This window comes from Martes martes (assembly GCF_963455335.1).
Source record: "Martes martes genome assembly, chromosome: 10".
Classification (NCBI taxonomy): domain Eukaryota; kingdom Metazoa; phylum Chordata; class Mammalia; order Carnivora; family Mustelidae; genus Martes; species Martes martes.
Genome location: NC_137898.1, coordinates 44,173,617 through 44,195,082, shown reverse-complemented (window position 1 = coordinate 44,195,082; position 21,466 = coordinate 44,173,617). Strand labels below are relative to the sequence as shown.

The window sequence follows — 21,466 nt, the reverse complement described above, 5'->3', positions numbered from 1 at the left end:
GACTGTGCATGGTGAATAATTGAGCTAATGTTTCTTTTCCAGCTTCCAGCACTAAAACAAATGTCCCTGCACCTGTTTGCAGTTCGTCACACTTTCAAAAGGAAATACTATTTTCCTTGCGATATGATTACTTAAGAGGAAGAGTATGCAGCTGGAAGCAGCATGTAGGGAATTAAAATTCTAGCGCACCATGACACCGTGGTGCACTGGCACCATGACAGCTTTCAACAAATATTAATTGATGATGATGTGATTGACATATACCATATAAACTACACGAAGGAGTAGGTAAACAAGTCAGTTATATGTCTGTAAACAGCAGCTTGCAAAGCAGCTTTGGAGTTTGCCTGAAGAAAAGGCTGAAGAGGTGGTATACACACAGCAGCACCTAAAATCACGGGCTTTGGAGCCAGCAAGAATTCTGATCCCCTACTACCAAATGCATGACCTTGAACACATTACTTGACATCTCCAAGCCTCAGTTTCTGCATTTGTAAAATGGGGATAATAGTACCTATTGCATAGTGTTGTTACAAGGTTTAACTGAGATCATGTGACTGAGTTACAATGATTAAAATTATTTGGGATTTACAGGGAAATGTCCCCCAAGCTCGAGCAAATGAGGAAAGTTAAGACTGCTTTTCTGAAGCAGAGAAAGGAAACTAAGTGTTCTCAGACTGGCAATAATGTATCTAGAGAAAGACTGGATCATTGATGAGAGAATAAATATCCCAGGTTCACCTGGTAGCCTAGAGAGGCTCTAGCTGTCGGGTTAAATTTGTTAACAGAGAGAAATGAACAGGCTAGTATGTAAGTCCAGTGGTAGTGATGTCTCTCTGCGGATAACTGAATTAGCATTTGACTCCTGTGCATTTGGGGTAGCCCAAGTCTGTCTTGCAGGCCCTGGTCACTGTGAGGTCTTTCATAGGAAAGGACAGATCAAGCCAGACTGACCTTATGCATACAAATCACTTAAAGGTCTTATTAAAATGCAGATTCAGATTTGTTAGGTATAAGATAGGGCCTGAAATGCTCCCAGGTGATGCTGACTGTGCTGGCCCCCAGACTACACTTGGAGTAACAAAACTACAGGCAACACACCACCCCTTCCACTTCCACCTCTACTTTCAACAGGGATTCATCACCAATATTTATCATCCTCTCCTTCTTTTGGGGGGTCACAACTTTCTAGCTCAGAACCTAATGCTTGCTATCCAGGATCTCCGCATCTGCGGATTGGAACAAGCCTTGGACTTCTTCCTTTGTTTTGTTCCTTTATACCTAGATGGAGGGCAGGATGCGACATTAATGGGTCCCAAATGGGGATGGGGCAGGAGATGGTCAAACCTCCTCTCTAGTCTAGGTATCCTGTCTGAGGTAGACTGAAGCTGAGAGAGAGAGAAAAGGGTTCTTGGTCACAGGCCCCGGGGAAGCTCAAGGCAAAGCAGGGAAAGTTGAAGCAAAACAGGTTGACTAAGTGGGAAGAGATGGCAAGAGGGTGGTGAAGAGATGGTGGTAGGTGACTGCTTGGGAGCCAGGAGACCTCAGCATACTGGCAGAGCGTGAACTGGTGGCTAGCATGACAGTATCATCACTCCTGTGCCAGGTAAGGCTAAATTTGAACCAAAGGCCACTTTCAAGCCATATTCAGACTTGAGTTTGCTGAAATAAGGAACAGGCAATATGGAGATTTTAGGGTATCTTATTTATAAAAATGTTGATTTGCTCATCTGAAAACAAATAAAATTAATGGATTATGTAAAACTTAATTAGAAGCAAGATTAAAACTTATCTATAATCTTTATATGAATGGTATTATATAAAAATAAAGTGCAACATGTCAGAAGAAAATTAACTACCACTATGTTAATTATCAAAAAACCTTCAAGTCTTAAAACCTTGTCCCTGTGTTTTTTCTCTGATAAGGAAAATCTTGTTATAATTCTAAACTCTGAATGAAGGCATTTTAATATTCCTTTTTTCCTGCATGTTAAATGTCTTATTGAACCATAAAATTGGAAAATTTTTGTCTTTCAGAAAGTTTTACTTAACTTTTAAACAGTGTTTAAAACTGCTCAAAATTTAATTATTATGACCAACAACACAAGATAAAAGCTTGTAATCCCTCAAAGTAAATCACAATAAATGGAAGGGCTTTATTTCCTTCAAAAGGAACTGTTTAAATAAAGGAAGAAAATTGTATATTAAGCTGAGCATAACATTGTTTGCTGCTACAGAAAAAAACCAATAGGCACACAATGGCTTGGGGTCTAGCAAACAACAGAGCATGCAATTCTTAATCACATAGTCTTGACTTTGATCTCAGCTAGATGTCTGACCTTGGGAAGCCACTTGATTGCTCTTAGCCTCATTCCTCCTCTGTAAAATGAAGAATTAGACTAGCTGGTATTTAGTCCCAATGTTCCACTGATTTAGTAGAAGCCTACTTTTGGCTGTGAGAGCATCAAAAAATATTTGCCATTCCCATAGCACTGAATGTCTTAGTAAGTGGAGACCCAGAGAGGTGAAAAAGTGTTACAGGGGCAGAGTTTGGTGAAACTCCAAGATGTGTGACTTCTAGCTAGGGACCCTTTCTACAATATTACGCCTCTTGAAATTCTTTCCACAGCTGAATGTTCCTGCTATCAGAAAGAAAATGCATTGAAATAAACCACAGAAGACATTGGTTTAACACAATTTTCTCTGTGGAAAGTGTTTGTTTTCTGGGTGGCTTAATACAAGTTATAACTGAATTATTATGAGTGTAAATTATGTTAGATAACCACATGAAAGCAGATCAAGTTCTTTTATATAGCCAGAATGGATAGTTTCAAGATCACACAGTACTGGTTCTCTTGGTCTGTGAGTGACCTGAGGGCAGACATGTCTGGTTCATCTGTGCGGTTAGCAAGGCAGACACTCTGCATCTAGGAGATTCTCCTAGTGGTGCAGGGCTCTAGGGCAAAGGAGTGGATCTGCAGCATTAGGAAGAGGGGATCTGAAAGGGAAGATACTCTTAGGAGAACCAAGCAATCTATGGAAAGAGATCTTACAGTGGAATTCAAACAAGAGTTAGTCTGTCCTCAGCACAGGCACATGAGAAGGGATGTTAGATGCCCTTATCAACACACAGCGAGGGGATGTGGAGTGGGGTGATGGCAAAAAACAGTAAACCACATCCTTTTTTTGGTAGGTATACCCTGTCCCTCCCCACTCTTCTTCCTTTGAGAAAGTTTTAACATTACTATATACTTAGTGTACCTGGACATAGTACTTGAAAATGGAAAACTAGATGGTGAAATTATTCACATATCTTTATGTAATATTTATTTAACACTGAAAATGTGCCAGGCACTGTTAAAAGTACTTTCCAAATAAATATTAAGTCATTTAATCCACACAACTCTAAGAGAAGGGTATGATTTTACATCTTACAGATGAGGAAACTGAGGCACAGAAAGGAACAGTAACTTGTCCAAGGTCATTCAGTTAGGAAGTGGCAGAGCCCAGGAGGTCTTCTCCTGAACCCACACTTTGCTTTCTCCTTAGGAAAGGGCCACAAAACAAGTGGTGAGAGGGTCATTTGTCCTTTTGGTTGCTTGACTTTTTTTTTTTTTTTTTAATTTATTTGGCAGACAGAGATCGTAAGTAGGCAGAGAGGCAAGCAGAGAGAGGTGGGGGGGAAGCAGGCTCCCTGCTGAGCAGAGAGCCCGATGCGGGGCTTGATCCCAGGACGTTGGGACCATGACCTGAGCCGAAGGCAGAGGATTTAACCCACTGAGCCACCCAGGTGAGCCGGTTGCTTGACTTCTGAAACCACCTATTATGTTAAGGGAATCTTGGCAAGACCCAAGAAAGGCACAGTCACCTCCCACTCAAAAAACTGAAAATGGCAGACACTCATTTTGCAACACACGCTTAGCTGAGACATTCAGATACATGAACTAGTTTGATTCTGGAGCTAATGATAAACAAAGAAGCCACAGAAAATCCTCTCTGGAGGCAGGGGTCGCTGCAGGGGTCGCTGCAGTGGGCACAGTGCTGGAATTGGTTTAGGCACCACTGAGAGAGTGGCGTGTTAGTTCCTGGTGGGTGGGTTTTGGAGACTTGACTGCCTGGCTTTGAATCCTGCATCTAACCTCTGAGCAAGATGCCTAGCCTCTTTGTGCTTCAAGTTTCTCATGTGTAAGGTGAGAATAATAATAGTACTATCTCTCAGATTGTTGGAAGAACTATGCAGGACAACAGAGGGTACACCTTAGTACTGGAACAAAGTAATCTCTCAATAACAGAGGAGGAAACTGGTGCCAGAGAGGGTAAGCTGTACAAGAACATGCCACGATGAAGTGAGAGAGTTTAAGTAGACATATAATTCAATTCACTACAACAACCATCTAATGAACCGTCAATCAGGAATTTAGAGAATCTTGACGTCAGTAAGCCAGCTAACAAAGTCTTTCATGGTCTAACTGGGCTGATGAGACTTCATACTGGTTGATTTAGCCTGGTCTCTGCAGGTCACTTTCTAAGAAACAAATCTATCTATCAAAATGTAATTAGAAGTGAAAAGAATACAGAGAAAAAAATGTTTAGATTTTCCTTTCCCTATCTCTGCCACCTGCAGCACCTTCATGGCAGCTACTCCTGACTTTCCCTTTGCCCTCGACTTTGAACTCAAAACAACTGAGACCTAGATTGTGGAGTGGTAGACCCTCACCTTTCCTTCACTTTGTCACCAGCACTCTCTCCAATGAGAAAATTTCAGTCTTAGAAGCACATTCCTCATCCTCTATCTGATTCTCTACTCGTCGCAATGCAAAACTCTGGAAACCAAACTGGAAAAAGAAAACTTTCCGTTGTGTTGAACTAATACACTAACAATTGTTGTAGCCACCACTCAAGCAGTATACATGTAGCACTAAGGGAAAGGGAATTTCACAGAAATCTCAGAGCAGCCATCCTTCAGGGCTAGCCCAGGGCTCAGGTTATTTTATTATTTTATTTTATTATTATTCCTTGTTATTTATAATCTGATTGTTAATGGGACTCTTTGTCTAATTTCTGTTTTTCTTTGTGCCCTTCTCATATCTCCCCCTGCTGCCATCAATATTTCCTCAAATTTCAAATTTCAGAAACAGAAAGCTAAATTGACTTAAATAACTTTTATCATACCCATCAGTCAGGGCTTTGACCATGGAGCAACGTCATAGGTCACAGGCCAGTCTGTGGGTTTGTATCTCTTAACCAACTGAGCCACCCAGGCACCCTGCGTGTGGGTTTGTGTCTCTTGAATCAGGTCCCCTGGCTGGTCCAACCAGTAGTTATTTCTGTTTTTACAATAGCTTGGCTCCTACATCTTCCCTCAGTAGAGGGCTGGCCGAGGCAGCTTCCTCAGAAAAAGATAGTGGGTATTGAAGCTAGTGATGTAAAGAAGCAGAGGCTGTGTCAAATCTCTGCTAGTGAAGTGGCTGCAGGGGCCACAGCTCCCTCTGGTTCCCAGAGGTAGCAGTAGCGGCAGACCTAGAGGCAGGTGTCCAGTGTCAGGCTGGGGGAATCCATGACCTAAGCCATAGTGTTTGGGTCTAGTGAAAGCTGCAGTGTCCACAAGATTGGCTCCAGGGTGTGTTTTGGGCTTGGGTCCCCGCTGTAGAGCCTCCAGTCCTGGCTTCCCAGCACTCCTAGAGATTCTGTGAGCCACCAATATCCTTTTAATAAAGTTCTTTTTCCACTTAGCTCAGTTGATTTCTGCTGCTTGTGAGATCCTAAATTCAGAGACTGTTATAGAAGGAACCCCAGGGTCAAAAGGCAGTTTTGCTGGCCTTGTCTGTGGCCTCCCTACACCTTTCCCAAGTCCATGAATCTAAGTTACTTGCCCAAGTTCATACAGCTGGTAGCATGGCCATTACTAAAACTTCCAAAACCCTTCAACAGACCTCCTGATTCTTAGTGAAGTTGTGTTTCCTGTGAAAATTGTTGCGGACCTCTACCCCAACCTTATACTTTGAAGTCAACTCATAGTTTCCTTAATTTGTAGTATGTGCCTTGTTATAATTCTCAGTTTTTAGAGTTTACTGGATCTCAAATTCTATTTATGAATCTGAAATCCAACCAGTTAGGTAAGAGGAGGTAACAGCCATCACACAAATGGAAGAGTTGGCTTTAGATGGGAGCTTGGATAGAATATCCACAGTTAATGGGGAAGATAAACATACAGGGAGATTGAGCGGTAGGTCGGTTAGTAGATTTTAACTGGTGAGAGGATGTGGCAATTCTCTTTGGTTCCTTCAGTTTCCTCAGCGAAATAAAAAGCAACTCATCATCTGAGAGCAGGAATGGGAAAGGTAGTGGAGGCTGGAGAAGGAGAAGGAATTAAGCGATATGTTAGGGGAGTGGGAGAATGAATTGTCTTGGGAAATTAGCAGGGGGCTGGGTACCACGGTGGGCCCACTTGAGGATTGTGGTCAGAAATTTTAAAATCTGATCAATTAGCATAATTGTATATTTTTCTCCAGCCATGTTCATACAAGATCATTATAACTCAAGGAATTAAGAAACTGAGAAACTAAGGTGTTGGACAGATCATCTGTGTGTGTGCGTGTGTGTGTCCACAAATAGGAACATACAGTATATAGTTTTGTGCTTTTTACTTTTATTTTTTAAGATTTCTTTGTGTGTGAGAGAGAGAGAGAGAGAGAGAGAGCATGTGTGAGAGTCCACTGAGTGGGGGGAAGAACAGAGGAAGAAGAAGAGGGAGAGAATCTCCAGCAGACTCCCTGCTGAGAACGGAGCTCAGCGCAGGGCTCCATTCAGGGCTAGAGCCCACGACCCTGAATCACGACCTGAGCCAAAACCAAGAGTCAGATGCTCAACTGATGGAGTCACCTTGGCTTCCCTGCTTCTTTCTTTTTTCATTGAATAATACATATTGGAGATTATTACATATCAGACTGCTTTATACTTTCTTTTTTTTTTTTTAAAGATTTATTTATTTGACAGACAGAAATCACAAGTAGGCAGAGAGGAAGGCACAGAAAGAGGAGGAAGCAGGCTCCCTGCGGAGCAGAGAGCCCGATGCGGGGCTCCATCCCAGGACCCTGGGATGATGACCTGAGCCGAAGGCAGAGGCTTTAACCCACTGAGCCACCCAGGCGCCCCTGCTTTATACTTTCTATATCTGCAGAGTATATGGGTGTGCTCATCTCTAAGAGGAAATAAAGCCCCACTGGTGAACAAAATTCATTGGTAATGTCTTTTTTGTTGTTGTTGTTAAACTTTTTTTTTTTTTGAAGATTTTATTTATTTATTTGACAGAGAGAGATCACAAGTAGGCAGAGAGGCAGGCTGAGAGAGAGGAGGAAGCAGGCTTCCCGCTGAGCAGAGAGCCCGACTCGGGGCTCGATCCCAGGACTCTGGGATCATGACCTGAGCCGAAGGCAGAGGCTTTAACCCACTGAGCCACCCAGGCGCCCCGGTAATGTCTTTTTTAAAAATTTATTTTATTTTTATTTTTTTGGTAATGCCTTAACTTACTTTTCTCTCACACATACTCAGGTGTCTAGTATAGGGTCTAAAACACAATATGTGCTCATACCTTTTTAAAATCTTTGACACACATATTTATCTAACCCATCTGGGGATCATGTAATGCTTTTGAAGTCTGAGACAGAAGCTCTGACTGAAAGCCCCTGCTTGATGTCCTTTCAGATTAAGGGTTTTACCAGGAACTCCAAAGGCCCCTCACCCTTACAAATGGGAGCTTTCCCAGGATCACAAATGGAGCTTTGTCCTTCCCTCTAAAGATAAGGGAGTGTTCTAGGGACCTAGGCCTATATGCCAGCTGCTGCCTTCCTTCATCACAGTATCTCATATAAATAAAAAGTCTATGGATTCTCCTACTAACAGAAGGGAAAGGCAAAATTGGATACTATAGAACTTCTGCAATTTTAAGGAACTAAGCTATCTGGGCTGACACAGGCCTGCTGCCCTCCAACTTACCTGACTCCAGGGATAGCTCCCACGTCTGAGTGCCAGGATTTGCAGTATGTAAATTTGACTTTGACTGAGTGACTACCAGAGTTGTTGGAGGTCTGAGTTATCGGAATTCTGGGAAGTTGAGGCAACATCCAAGTGGTCCACTGAAGGTGATGGGGCTCTGGTACTTCAAAATATGGTAACTTGCCATATTGAATATTTTAAGCTAAAGAACTTTTGAGAAAATGGCAGAAGGAAGGTCACTCTGATCTTCCCCTTCTCACCTGAAATAAATCATAAAACTTCATGTGAGAGATACTCTCCTTATACCCAGAGGAAAGGAACACCCTCATTCTGAAGACAAAAGGATGTCAAGAAAAATCCTAACAGGCCTTGCTAAGCTTTCCCTAGTTTAGTACACTTACCGCATACTCCTTAACTTACCACATTCCTCCATGCTGTCTACTCTTCATCAAACCCAGCACAAAATACTCATTAAGTCTTCATGTCCTTACGAAGGCTCCTGTGTCACATAAACACTTATATTAAATAGGGGCACCTGGGTGATTCAGTCACTAAGCATCTGCCTTAGGCTCAGGTCATGATCCCAGGGTCCTGGGATAGAGCCCTAATTGGACTCCCTCCAGTGGGAAGCCTGCTTCTTCCTCTCCCACTCCCCCATCTTGTGTTCCCTCTCTCACTGTGCGTCTCTCTGTCAAATAAATCTTAAAAAAAAAAAAAGTAAAAAAAAAAACTTACATTAAATAAATTAGTATGCTTTTCTCTTATTAATATGCCTTTTTTGGTTTAACTTTCAGACCCAGTCAGGGATCCTGGGAAACTTTTTCCTTGCCTTCAGATGCTGTGCTTTCCCCACTGGCCGATGCACACCACACTACAGCCCCGAGCAGAGCTCTCTGTAAGGCAGCTTTCAGGGCAGGTGTCAACACCTGTGGGCCTCAGAGCCCATGCAGAAGTCCATGTTTCTCCTTAATCTGCCTCTTTCCTTGCCAAATAAGTGTAGTGCTGGAAATAGTGCCAATACTGCAAGGGGGGAGAGGCAGGTGCCAGGCACTGCAGATAAATAAGTCTGCTCAACCCAAAGAGATCATTGGACAATCCCTATGTTTAGGTGACAGGAGGCAGATGAGGAGACGGGCGAAGACGTCAGGGAGGAGGAAGAAGTTCAGAAGAATTACTCTGTTAAGGAAGCCAAGGAGGAGAGAGTGTCAAGGGGAGTTTGCCCAACAGCATCAAATGCTGCCAAGAGGCCAAGAAGGAGAACAATGACACAAAGGCTAGATTTGACAAAGTGAGAGATTACCAAGAGCAATACAGAGGAGGGTTTTGGGATAAGTCAGTTAAGGAAAACTTCCTGCAGAAGACTAATTTTTAATTCAGCCTTCACAGATGTAAAGAGTATGAATTAATAGAAGAGTAGAGAGAACTGAGGCAAAAAGACAAGTTTTAGGAAAGGGAAGAATAAGCAAGATTGGCGTTGTTAAATAATAAAAATTCTGCTGAGTAAACTTGAAGATCTAATTGGCTTTATTCAACAATTCATGAATTGGGCAGCATCCCATCTAGAAGTAGAAAGGAGCTCCAAGGAGCTGTACAAAATGGAAGGCTTTCACAGGCAGAGGAGTAAGAGATAAGGAAAGAGCAGATTACCTCACCTTCCTTTGGGGAATGGGAAGGGTCTCCCCGGCAGATTATGTCACTTGTGCTGACCAGAAAATTCCAGACTGACTAGTTAAGACTGTATTCCTGGCAGGGTGCCTGGGTGGCTCAGTGGATTAAGTGTCTGCCTTCGACTCAGGTCATGATCCCAGAGTCCCAGGACCTCTCCTTCTCCCTCCAACCCCTCCCCATCCCCTTCTACTCCTGCCCACCTTTGCTCATGCTTTTTCTCTCTCGTTCTCTCTCCCCCTTGCGCGCACTCTCTCTCAAATGAGTAAATAAAATCTAAAAAAAAAAAAAAAAAGGACTACACTCCTGGAGAAGGTCGAAAGTGTAATTAGGTTAGTTATTAAGTCTTGGTCTGGTTTGGCACAAGTGGACTCCAATCTGGGACCTGTTTTTTCTTTTTAACAGCATATAAACAAAGGCTTTTACAGCAGAGGAAGGTGCTTGAAACAATAGGAAAAACAATGGAGCTGGTAAGATTGAGAAGGGAGGTGGCAGCTATTAGAAAACCTTCAGAGCTCTCAAAAAGAGTTTGCTTTGGTGAATAGTTATTTTGAAGTCACTATAAGAACTATTTTGCGTTTCCAACTCCAGAGATGAAATAACTACTGATATAGCAAAATTGAGGTATTTAGGCATTAGAATCAAACCAGGTATACCAAGAAGAGAATGCTTTCTGTTACTTAATCAGTGTGGTATAGTTCTGAAGAAGCAGCTGTGTGTAGCATATAAGAACAAATTATAAGAGACTGAAACATGAAACAGACCAAAAGATTACTCGTGTCTTCAATGGAAAATAGGTCTTGTCTAGCGCTCACATCCAGGTTTTCTGATTCTATGGGGTCTCTGAGACTTTTATTGTCCTTGAGTTATTTATAACACAGTAAATTGTAGATAACTGATACTACTACAATGACTCTTATCTAAAGATGTGCCAATGAATTTTGTTTGGCAGAGAGTCCTTTGATTCCCTTCCCCCCACCGTGGAAGAAATCAGTTTTGAATTTATTAAGCAGACTCTTCCGTATTCCTGATGGCTTTTATATGAGTCTTACTCTTTGGATTCTCTCGAAACCGGTCAAATATCACCAACACAATCTGTTATAAGATGAAGCAGAGTTTATTGCTTAGCATGGTAAGGAAGAACACCACTTGACAAAGCCTTGGAGTATTTTGGAGGGAGAAGGCAAAGACAGAATTTAAAGAGAATTGGAAGCTTAACGTAGGGTGACTTTCAAAATAAAGACTTAATTATGATCAGGTCAGGATCATGATACAATAGTTCAGGATTGGTAGAAATAGCCAAGAAGTGGATGTGAGAGAAGGGATTCAAAGAATCCTAAGGGGCAAACTGTTGATGTTCTCCATTAAAGTGTTGATGGTTCTTTCAGGAAGTTCCTATAATAAACAATCAAACCATTTGTCTGACCAGAAGACTCCAGGAAAAATTAAGTGATGCTGACTGAAGACAGGAGAATAACAAACTCATGCTAACGAAGACAGGAATAGTACAGGGTCGTAGTAAAGGAAGGTATGGTTCCCTGTCTCAGTGTCCAGCTGAGGGCTGTCAGGCAGCCGGTTTAGGCTTCACAGTTGTAACATCTTATTGGTTCCTTCATTAATAAATGAATTAAATAAAGTTTTTGGTGTGTGTTCATTTTATATTTGTATAAGAGTCACGATTTTTAAAAATCATCTCCTAGTAGGTAATAGAATCCAAGTGATTTTAAATATGAAGAGTTAAACAGAACTGGGTGGTTTTGTTCTTGCTACAGATATGTAATGCTGGATTAGATCATGAATAGGTAAATCTGTAGTGAGCTCTCACTGTGAACAAGTAAGTGATGTTTGGTAAAAATAAGTTTCTGACTATAATCAGCATGTAAGATCTAGATTTCAGTTTTATTTTTATGGTAAACTTTAGTAGCGTTTGTCAGGAAAGGAAATTGTTTCCGTTTCACTACCCAGCTGGCTTGAGTAAAGGGAACTCACTGTTATTCTTTTTTTTTTTTTCAAGATTTTATTTATTTATTTGACACACAGAGATCACAAGCAGGCAGAGAGGCAGGCAGAGAGAGAGGGAGGAAGCAGGCTCCCTGCTGAGCAGAGAGCCTGATCCCTGGACGCTGAGGTCATGACCTGAGCCAAAGGCAGAGGCTTTAACCCACTGAGCCACCCAGGCACCCCTCACTGTTACTCTTATGGGACAGGCTGGGTGTGGGTAAGGGGGTGGGTCAAGGTATCTTAGTTTGGGGAATTGGACCCTGATATATCAAAGAAGGTATTTCCAGAGTCTGGCCATCTCAGTCCTTCCCTATAGTAAGAGATATTTTGGCTGTGTTTGAACCTGCAGCTCAGTGGATTTGTTCTACCACCAGTCAGATCATTTCCAAACAAACCTCTGCTCAGGATCCCAGCGGCACTTCTCTAGGGAAGATTTTTGAAGAAGTTTCTCAGGGTATTTGGTCATAATCTTCCTCAGCTGGGTAGTCTAGTTTCCTGTAGCCAAACACACTCAATTCTCTGGCCCAGTAAACGAGTATTGAATTTAAATTTAACTGGCTTCCCCAATTAGAAACCGGTATTGCTCCTTGTCTTAGGGAAGGGAGGACAGGAGAGGGAAGAGCTTGGGAGGGGTTCAGTTTCTGAAGCAAGAAGCCAGATAAAGTCAGACTTAACACACATTAGGAACATTTAAGAGAGAATCATTGGGGGCGCCTGGGTGGCTCAGTGGTTTAAAGTCTCTGCCTTTGGTTCAGGTCATGATCTCAGGGTCTTCGGATTGAGCCCCCCCATCGGGCTCTCTGCTCAGCGGGGAGCCTGCTTCCCCCTCTCTTTCTCTGCCTGCCTCTCTGCCTACTTGTGATCTCTGTCTGTCAAGTAAATAAATAAAATCTAAAAAAAAAAAAAAAAAGAGAGAGAGGATCATTGACAACTAAGAAGAAGCAGCCGAGGCCAGACCAGGCTAGCCTGGCTAACTGAAAACCACATCCCATTCCCATAAGAATTGATGTCTGAGACTTTCTTTTTCTTTTTAAATTTTATTTGGGAAAAAAAAAAAATAACTACAGAACGGTTCTGAAAAAAATGTAACAAACATATGTTATCATCTAGAACAAAAACCTAGAATGTATAAACATGGTAATATATGCAGTTTTTTTTTTTTTGGCAATGATTTTTGTTTTAAGATTTTATTTTTAAGTACAACATGGGGTTCAAACTTACAATCCTGAGTTCAAGAGTTGCATGCTCCACCGACTGAGCCAGCCAGGAGCCCCTCATGCAAAGAATTTTCCCTTCCTCTCTTTCCTTCCTTCCTCCCTTCCTTCCTCTCTCTTTCTTTCTTTCAAGATTTTATTTATTATTTCTTTGAGAGAGAGCGAGGGCATGTACGCGTGAGAGAGAGAGAGCACAAGTGGGGTGATGTGTAGGAGAAGCAGACTCCCTGGTGAGCAGGGAACCCAATGTGGGGCTCCATCCTGTGACGCCAGGATCATGACCTGAGCCAAAGGCAGACACCTAACCGACTGAGCCACCCAGGCACTCTGCAATGATTTTTTAAAACACAGTTTTTTCTTCCTTTTTCTAGACTCCTTTATTTATCTTCCCTTTCCTACCTCTACCCATATTAGATCCCCCAAGCCATATTAACAAGCTAGTCTTTAAGATATTTTATTACTTATATAATCCAATAAAAATTTAATTTTTAAACAATTTTATTTTTTTATTTGAGAGAGAGAGAGAGAGGCTGTCCCTGCTGAGCAGAGAGCCAGACATGGGGCTCAACCCTAGGACCCTGAAGATCATGACCTGAGCTGAAAACAGACACTTAACTGACTGAGCCACCCAGGCATCCCATCTACAAAAATCTATTTAGTTATATCTATCCATACATGTATGTGTGTATGTGTATACACACACACACACACACACACACACACACATATATATTTTTTAAGGGACCTGTTTGTCAGGAAAAATTGTGAAAAAAATTTTTTTTTTTTAATTTATTTATTTATTAGAGAGCGATCGAGCACAGGCAGACAGAGTGGTAGGCAGAGGCAGAGGGAGAAGCAGGAGCTCCCGCCGAGCAAGGAGCCCGATGTGGGACTCGATCCCAGGACGCTGGGATCATGACCTGAGCCGAAGGCAGCCGCTCAACCAACTGAGCCACCCAGGCGTCCCAAAATTGTGAAAAAATTTTAAATGGACTAACAAAAAGATGATTAGTGCCTGTTTAATGCACCCTTCCCAGTTACCCCAGCCTTCATTGTCTTTAAACTATTTTATAACTGTAAATTCTAGAAAGCAGAGGATAATGCAGATGTTGTTGTCCGGAGAAATGGAAATGAATTATGTCTGGTGGAATGCAACTGATCATTGCCCAGTTGACAGACCAATTTTGTATCTAATTGTAAAATGTATTTCAGCATTATTTATTCTTCTTTGAACCCCATTATAACATTTTATTAAGTCAAATAAAATTTTTGATACATGTTTATATTTGTATCAGTCGTGATTTTACCTTTCCAAAAAATGCATACTTTTAACTATTTTGGAGGTTATCCACCAGGATGTCCAATGGATTCACATGAAAGGGCTAGGTAAATTACACTGCTAGACAAGTATATATACCTCACGGGTGGCTTAAGCCGAGATACTTATTTTTTGACTTGTAGAGGTGAATGCTAGTTGGCAATAGAACTTTAACTTGACTGACTGTTTCTCTACTTTCTCCTTTACTAATATTGTGCTTTATTTTTTGCATCTGTATTGCTTACGGCCGGTAAATTGTTCTCCAAACTTGACAGCAATGATTGGGAATATGGTTTTAAGGTCTGACTAATTGGTGAAATATGCAGATGGATGATACCTATCTGTTTCTGTGGGTAAGAAAAAAACAGAGATCTGGTTTTTTGGTTTGTTAATCTTACTTGTTTGCCTGTTTGTCTACTTTAAGACCATGCATACCACAAAGGAGAACAGTTTATCATGGGAGGGTAACAACTCTTTGATATCTAAAGTAGAGAGTTTTTGCGTTTCTGTGTTTATTCTACTTTTTAAAAAATATTTTATTTATTTATTTGTCAGAGAGAGAGAGAGAGAGCGCACAAGCAGTCAGAGAGAGAGAAGCAGGCTCCCCGCTGAGCAAGGAGCCCGATGTGGGACTTGATCCCAGGACCGTGGGATCATGACCCAAGCCGAAGGCAGCGGCTTAACCAACTGAGCCACCCAGGTGTCCCTTCTGTGTTTATTCTTGAGTTGTAGTTGAAATTATAGATTTAGAGCTATAAATCTAGACCTCTATCCATTTGTATGTAATTTAGAAAGCCCTTTACTTCTCTTTATAGAAGTGTGAAATGTCTTCCTGTCTCTGGATGGTATTAATAAATTTGATTATAAAGTCTTCTAAATTAAAAGAGCTCTGTTCTGGTTGGCTTATAGAGATAAATAACTACTCATATAAATCAACTATTCCTAAAATTCCCTTAAATAAGGAAATAAAATATCTATTCCTTTAGATGTGCCAGACTAAAAAAAATTCTAAAAGAAACTAACTCAGGAATATTTTAAGAATCCAAGTTCACATAATTAAGGTAAATCTTTGACAAATGAGACTGTAGATGAGGCAAAACTTTTCCTCTACCTGTTAGGGTCTCTTGAGAATTAAGTTCACATAGACAGATTAAGAAAAGAAAAGCAGGGTATCTGGATGGCTCTGTCAGTTGAGCATCTGCCTTTGGCTCAGATCATGATCATGGCTCGGGTCATGATCCCAAGGTCCTGGGATCGAGTCCTACATCTGCACCGAGCTCCCTGCTCAGTGGGGAATCTGCTTCTCCCTCTCCCTCTGCCATTCCCCCTGCTTGTGCTCCTTCTCCCTCTCTCTGTCAAATAAACACATAAAATCTTAAAAAAAAAAAAGAATAGCATATAAAATTTATTTTTACATGTATAGGAGAATCTTCATGGGAAAATAAAGACCCAAAAAGTGGTTACACCTAAGTGCTTTTATACTAGGTTGAACAAAGAATAGCAATTGTGAAAAAGTAACTAAAAATATTTGGGGAAGCTCAAGGAAGGTAGGGTTATTTTAATAAGGGTTTGTTTGTACAGATTTTTTGGACTATTTTGTCCTATCTCTGGTGATAGGAATGTTCTTCTCCTCCAGATACAGAGAAGATGTCTTTTACATGGGAGTTTTATCTCCTGCTTGCAGGAAGAAAAGAGGAAGTCAGAGTGCCCTTCTTATATCTACTGTTTTTCAAGTGCCTTTAGCTCAAAATCATCAATAGGCCAAATCAGCATATTTTGAGGTGGCATCTTCTGAATCCCTTCAAGACTCATTTAACAATTTTGATTTTAAAAAAAGGGATTTATCTTTTCTCTAATTTATCAGTGTTAGGTAAAATATAAATGTACATTTTGTTGTACTTGGGATTTGTTTTTCCTAAACCTAAGGAGGTTTACTGACCAAATAAGCTAACACTACTTCTATATCACTTTAATAAAAAAAAGCAGCCCCTGACATCCAAGAACCGGACTGGTGCTATCAGCTGCTGGGCCTCAGTGTTGCTAAGAGCTGGCCTGGCACTCACAGGTAGGACTTGATGGTCTTCTGCTGAACATGAGCTATTTCACAGAACATCAACATCAGATAAGGCCAGGCCACTCTGTGACCATGAGGGATTAAGACAAAAACAAGTCCATTCCAATGATCATGTCTAAACACAGACAAAGCAAGAACATTGTCCAAGCTATAAAATACCAAATATCTTCTTATACCAGCAAGTATGAGTGGCTGATGTTGCTTTACCAGTTATAGCTCTAGGCTTGCTTTACTTTGTCCTCCCTATGAATAATATTTGAGATACTCACAGAATTGTCCCTACTTTCTGACAACCCCTGACCTAGAATAAACCCTCTCTTCCTGTACCTTCTTCAACATCATCCAACCAAATCTCAAGTCCTGTCAGTCCTTTCTAATACCTTTCTACTGAGCCACCTGATGGTGGCCTATCATATATGCTCTTTCTTGCTACAAGGAGTTATAAACCAAGCTTGTTCAACCACAGGAGTGTTCCTGGTGGTCTCTGGCTAGTGGGCATTAAGAATGTTTAAGATTATGAAATACAAAATCATGTTCAACTAAATTGAATCATTAAACTGACAAGTGTTTTAATTCAATAGTAATTATATTTTGCCATATGTATGATTTATAGTAACCTAATTAATTTCCAAGTTTTTTTTTAAAGCTTTTTTTTTTAAAGATTTATTTATTTATTTGACAGACAGAGATCCCAAGTAGGCAGAGAGGCAGGCAGAGAGAGAGGAGGAAGCAGGCTCCCCGCTGAGCAGAGAGCCTGATGTGGGGCTCGATCCCAGGACCCTGAGATCATGACCCGAGCCAAAGGCAGAGGCTTCAACCCACTGAGCCACCCAGGCGCCCCAATTTCCAAGTTTTTAAAAAAGATTTTATTTATTTATTTGACAGAGAGAGAGAGAGAGAGAGAAAAGCACAAGAAGGAGGAGTGGTAGGCAGAGAAAGTGGGAACAGCAGGCTCCCCGCTGAGCAAGGAGCCAATGTGGGGCTCCATTCCAGGACCCTGGGATCATGACCTGAGCTGAAGGCAGATGCTTAACTGACTGAGCCACCCAGGTGTCCCAATTTCCAAGTTTTTAAACTTAAAAAACACTAGCCTGATATTAAGTTAATAAATGGATATTCGTTGAATACCTAGAAAAGTTCCAAGTAATGTTAAATACTGCATCATTGGTTATTTCTAAGCATAGTTCAAGGTATACATAGTTTTGCTTATTTTTATATGCTAGAAATAAGCTATAATAAGCATGTTAATAAACATGTTTGATTTTGTTGCTTTAAGGAGTTGAAAAGATATGTATAATTTGCATTACATATATTAATGAGCTTTGCTAGTCTGCTAGAAAACTCCTGTACAACAGGCAGTTCTCATTTATCCACACCCCCCAACCAACAGTTTTCTTTGTGCAACAGAATTTAGTCACTTTGGTTAAATGTTAGTTAACATAAGTGGTTCAGACTATTCTAGGAGTAATACTGACAGAGGAAATACAACCATGCGTGTCTTTTTTTTTTTTTTATTAACATATAACGTATTATTTGTTTCAGGGGTACAGGTCTGTGCTTGTCAGTCTTACACAATTCATAGCGCTCACCAATACACAAATCCTCCCCAATGTCCATCACCCAGCCACCCCATTCCTCTCATCCCCCTCCATTCCAGTAACCCTCAATTTGTTTCCTGAGATTAAGAGTCTCTTATGGTTTGTCTCCCTCTCTGGTTTCATCTTAATTCATTTTTCCCTCCCTTCCCCTATGCTTCTCTGTCTTGTTTCTCAAATTCTTCATATCAGTGAAATCATGATAATTGTCTTCTCTGATTGACTTATTTTGCTTAGCATAATACCCTCTAATTCCATCCATGTCGTTGCAAATGGCAATATTTTGTTTTGTTTTGTTTTGTTTTAAAGATTTTATTTATTTATTTGAAAGAAAGAAAGAGATCACAAGTAGGCAGAGAGGCAGGCAGGGAGAGAGGGGGAAGCAGGCTCCCCACCGAGCAGAGAGCCCGATGTGGGGCTTGATCCCAGGACCCTGAGATCACGATCTGAGCTGAAGGCAGAGGCTTAACCCACTGAGCCATCCAGGAGCCCAAGATTTTGTTTTTTGATGGCTGTATAATATTCCATTGTATATATATACAACATCTTTATCCATTCATCTGTTGGTGGACATCTAGGTTCTTTCCATAGTTTGGCTATTGTGAACATTGCTGCTATAAACATTGGACTGCACATGCCCCTTCAGATCACTACCTTTGTATCTTTGGGGTAAATATGGGGTAAATACCCAGTAGTGCAATTGCTGGGTCATAGAGTAGCTCTAATTTCAACTTTTTGAGGAACCTCCATGCTGTTTTCCAGAGTGGCTGCTCCAGCTTGCATTTCCACCAACATCACAGGAGGGTTCCCCTATCTCCGCATCCTGGCCAACAACTGTCATTTCCTGACGTGTTAATTTTAGCCATTCTCTCTCTCTCTCTTTTTTTTTTTAATTTAAGCCATTCTGACTGGTGTGTATTTTTGTTTTCTAAGAGAAAAGAATAGTTGTATTCTAAAGAAGAAATTCTCTAATTTTTTAGTCTCCAGATTCCTTTTCACTCATACAAGAAAATTTTAAAGACTTTTTTATTGATTATTTAAAGTTAGCAGTGATGATTCAATTGTATGTTAACACACAATAAATAACATCTTTGTATTATTATGAAATAGCTTTGACTTCACGGATCTGAAACAGAACCAATGACCTAAATTATAAAGTGTCAGTTTATTCCAGAATAATAAAGAGCACAGTAAAGCACAAAACTTAAAAAGTTAATTTTATTTGCCTTGTGTCCATTTGGGCTGCATAGAAACTGTCAACAAAATGAAAAGGCAACCCACAGACTCTCACAACTGCTAAGATGGCTATTATTAAAAAACAGAAGATAACAAGTATGGGTGATAGTGTGGAAAAGGGGGAACTCTGGTATACTGTTGTTGGGAATGTAATGGTACAGCCATATGGACAATAGCATGGAAGTTCCTCAACAAATTAAAAATAGAGCTATCATATGATCCAGCAATCCCACTTTTGGATATTTATCCAAAGGAATTGAAATCAGGATCTTGGAGAGATAACTAAACTCTCATACTCACTGGTGCATTATTTACAATTGCCAAGACATAGAAACAATAAAAATTTTTATCAATAGATGAGTGGATAAAGAAAATGTGGTACATACAAACAATGGGTTATTATTCAGCTTTAAACAGGAAAAAAAATCCTGCCATTTGCAACAACATGGAATGGACCCAGAGGACATTACACTAAGTGAAACAAGCCAGACATAAAAAGACAAATACTGAATGACCTTACTTATATGTGGAATTTAAGATAGTCCAACTCATGGAAGCAGAGAGTAGAGTGATGGGGAGAGGGGAAATTGGGGAGGTGATAGTCAAAGGGTCAAATTCCGGATACATAAGTACTGGAGATCTACTATACAGCATCGTGCCTATAGCTAACAATCCTACATTACACATTTAAAATTTGCTAACAGGGGTGCCTGGATGGCTCAGTCAGTTAAGTGTCTGCCTTCAGCTCAGGTCATGGTCCTGGGGGTCCTGAGATCAAGCCCCACATCAGGCCCCCTGCTCAGCGGGAAGTCTGCTTCTCCCTCTCCTTCTGCTGTTCTCTCACCTAGGGCTCTCTCTCTCTCTCTCTCAAATAAATAAATAAAATCTTTTAAAAAAATTGCTAACAGAGTAGATCTTACATTAAGTGCTGTTACAACACACACACATACACACAAGGCATACATACTCTAATGACAAAAACAGTAAAGAGAGGGGAAGGAAACTTTGGGAAGTGATGGGTAAGTGTGGCCTTGATGGTGATAATGGTTTCACAGGTGTATACTTATCTCCAAACTCATCGAGTTGTATATGTTAAATATACGTAGCTTTTTATATGTCAATCATAGCTCAATAAAGTAGCACAAAAAAGTAAAAAAAAAAATTTGCTTATAGTTCTTTTGGTCTTTAGCCTAAGTGTATACATGCCAAATACTGTGTTCAAAAGTTATTCGAGTTACTAATTTCTTTTGTCTTTGGAATTTTGACCACACTCTCGTTTGACCTAGTTCATGATTTGAGTTATGGGCAAATTGCATAGCCAAGGAAAATCCCAAACCAATCTACAGCCCAAACTGGAACCTATATCTAAGATCAAATCTGATGACCAGTTCAAGTGTATCAGTTCAGAAATCAGTTTACAGTTCAGTCAGAATTCCAGCCAGTACCATCTCAATACAATGTGGACCCAAGATTTATACCGACATAGAAAAACAACCATGTTGTCCTCAGCTAAGAGATCAGCCCAACTCAGAACATAGTCATGTGCCAGTTCAGCTCGACACAGAAATCAAATCTCTCCTGACTAATCCAGATTGGAACCAAAGCCTGGTTTAGGATGGCCCAGAGCCCAGTATATGCTAGCTCATTCCACACTCATTCCCTCATTAATTTATTCAACAAGTGTTTATAGTAGGCTTACTAGATTCCAGGCACTGTGGTAGGTACTAATGCTTATCTGGGCATGGGAGGACTCCTGAGAGGCCCGTATCACCCTAGTCACCTAAATGCACAGTTTAACTCATCATCTACTGTAGTCAACACTTCCCAACTAGTGTCATCAGAGAAGTTCTCACAGAATTTTCTCATGGCATCATATACTGCTTCATCCCCTTATGGCAATTTTTTATTATGTAACAGCAAGTCCCATCATGACCTCCATCCCATCACCTTTGACCTAGTAGATTTCTATATCTGCTTAGGACCATTCATTCAACAAATATTTAGTAAATGTCTTTATATTACTAAGTCCTGGAGACACAAAAATACTGCCTATAAGTAACTCACTGTCTTTTTTTCTACCAAAGGAGATGAATACAATTAAAAACAAAAAAGCTTACTCCAGTTCTATAACAAAGGTATAACTTCTTTAATAACGGTATCTTCAAATCTCTATGAGAGCCTAATGGAGGAATAATTTCTTAGTGCTAGGACAGCATGGTTAGGGGAAGTGATTTCTCCACTGTTCCTGTACAGGTTTAGTGAGAGAGAAAGACATTCCAAGAAAAGAAGCAGTCTAAGCCACAGCATGTAGGCAGTAAGGAGAAGAGAATGCTCTAAGGACAAATGATTGGTGATGTTATGGAATACC

The 21,466-nt window shown here is 40.7% G+C and overlaps 1 long non-coding RNA gene across 2 annotated transcripts in view; it reads right to left on the bottom strand.

Moving 5' to 3' along the window:
* The window catches only part of LOC308350311, a 42,704-nt gene that overhangs the window by 9,896 nt on the left and 11,342 nt on the right, over positions 1-21,466 (bottom strand). Inside the window, exon 3 of one of the 2 annotated variants that reach the window (XR_013967513.1) lies at positions 7,996-8,255. This is a non-coding gene — a long non-coding RNA (uncharacterized lncRNA). Of the gene's footprint in view, positions 1-7,285; positions 8,256-21,466 lie in introns of those variants that run through there. The other variant, XR_013967514.1, reaches the window with a different exon arrangement.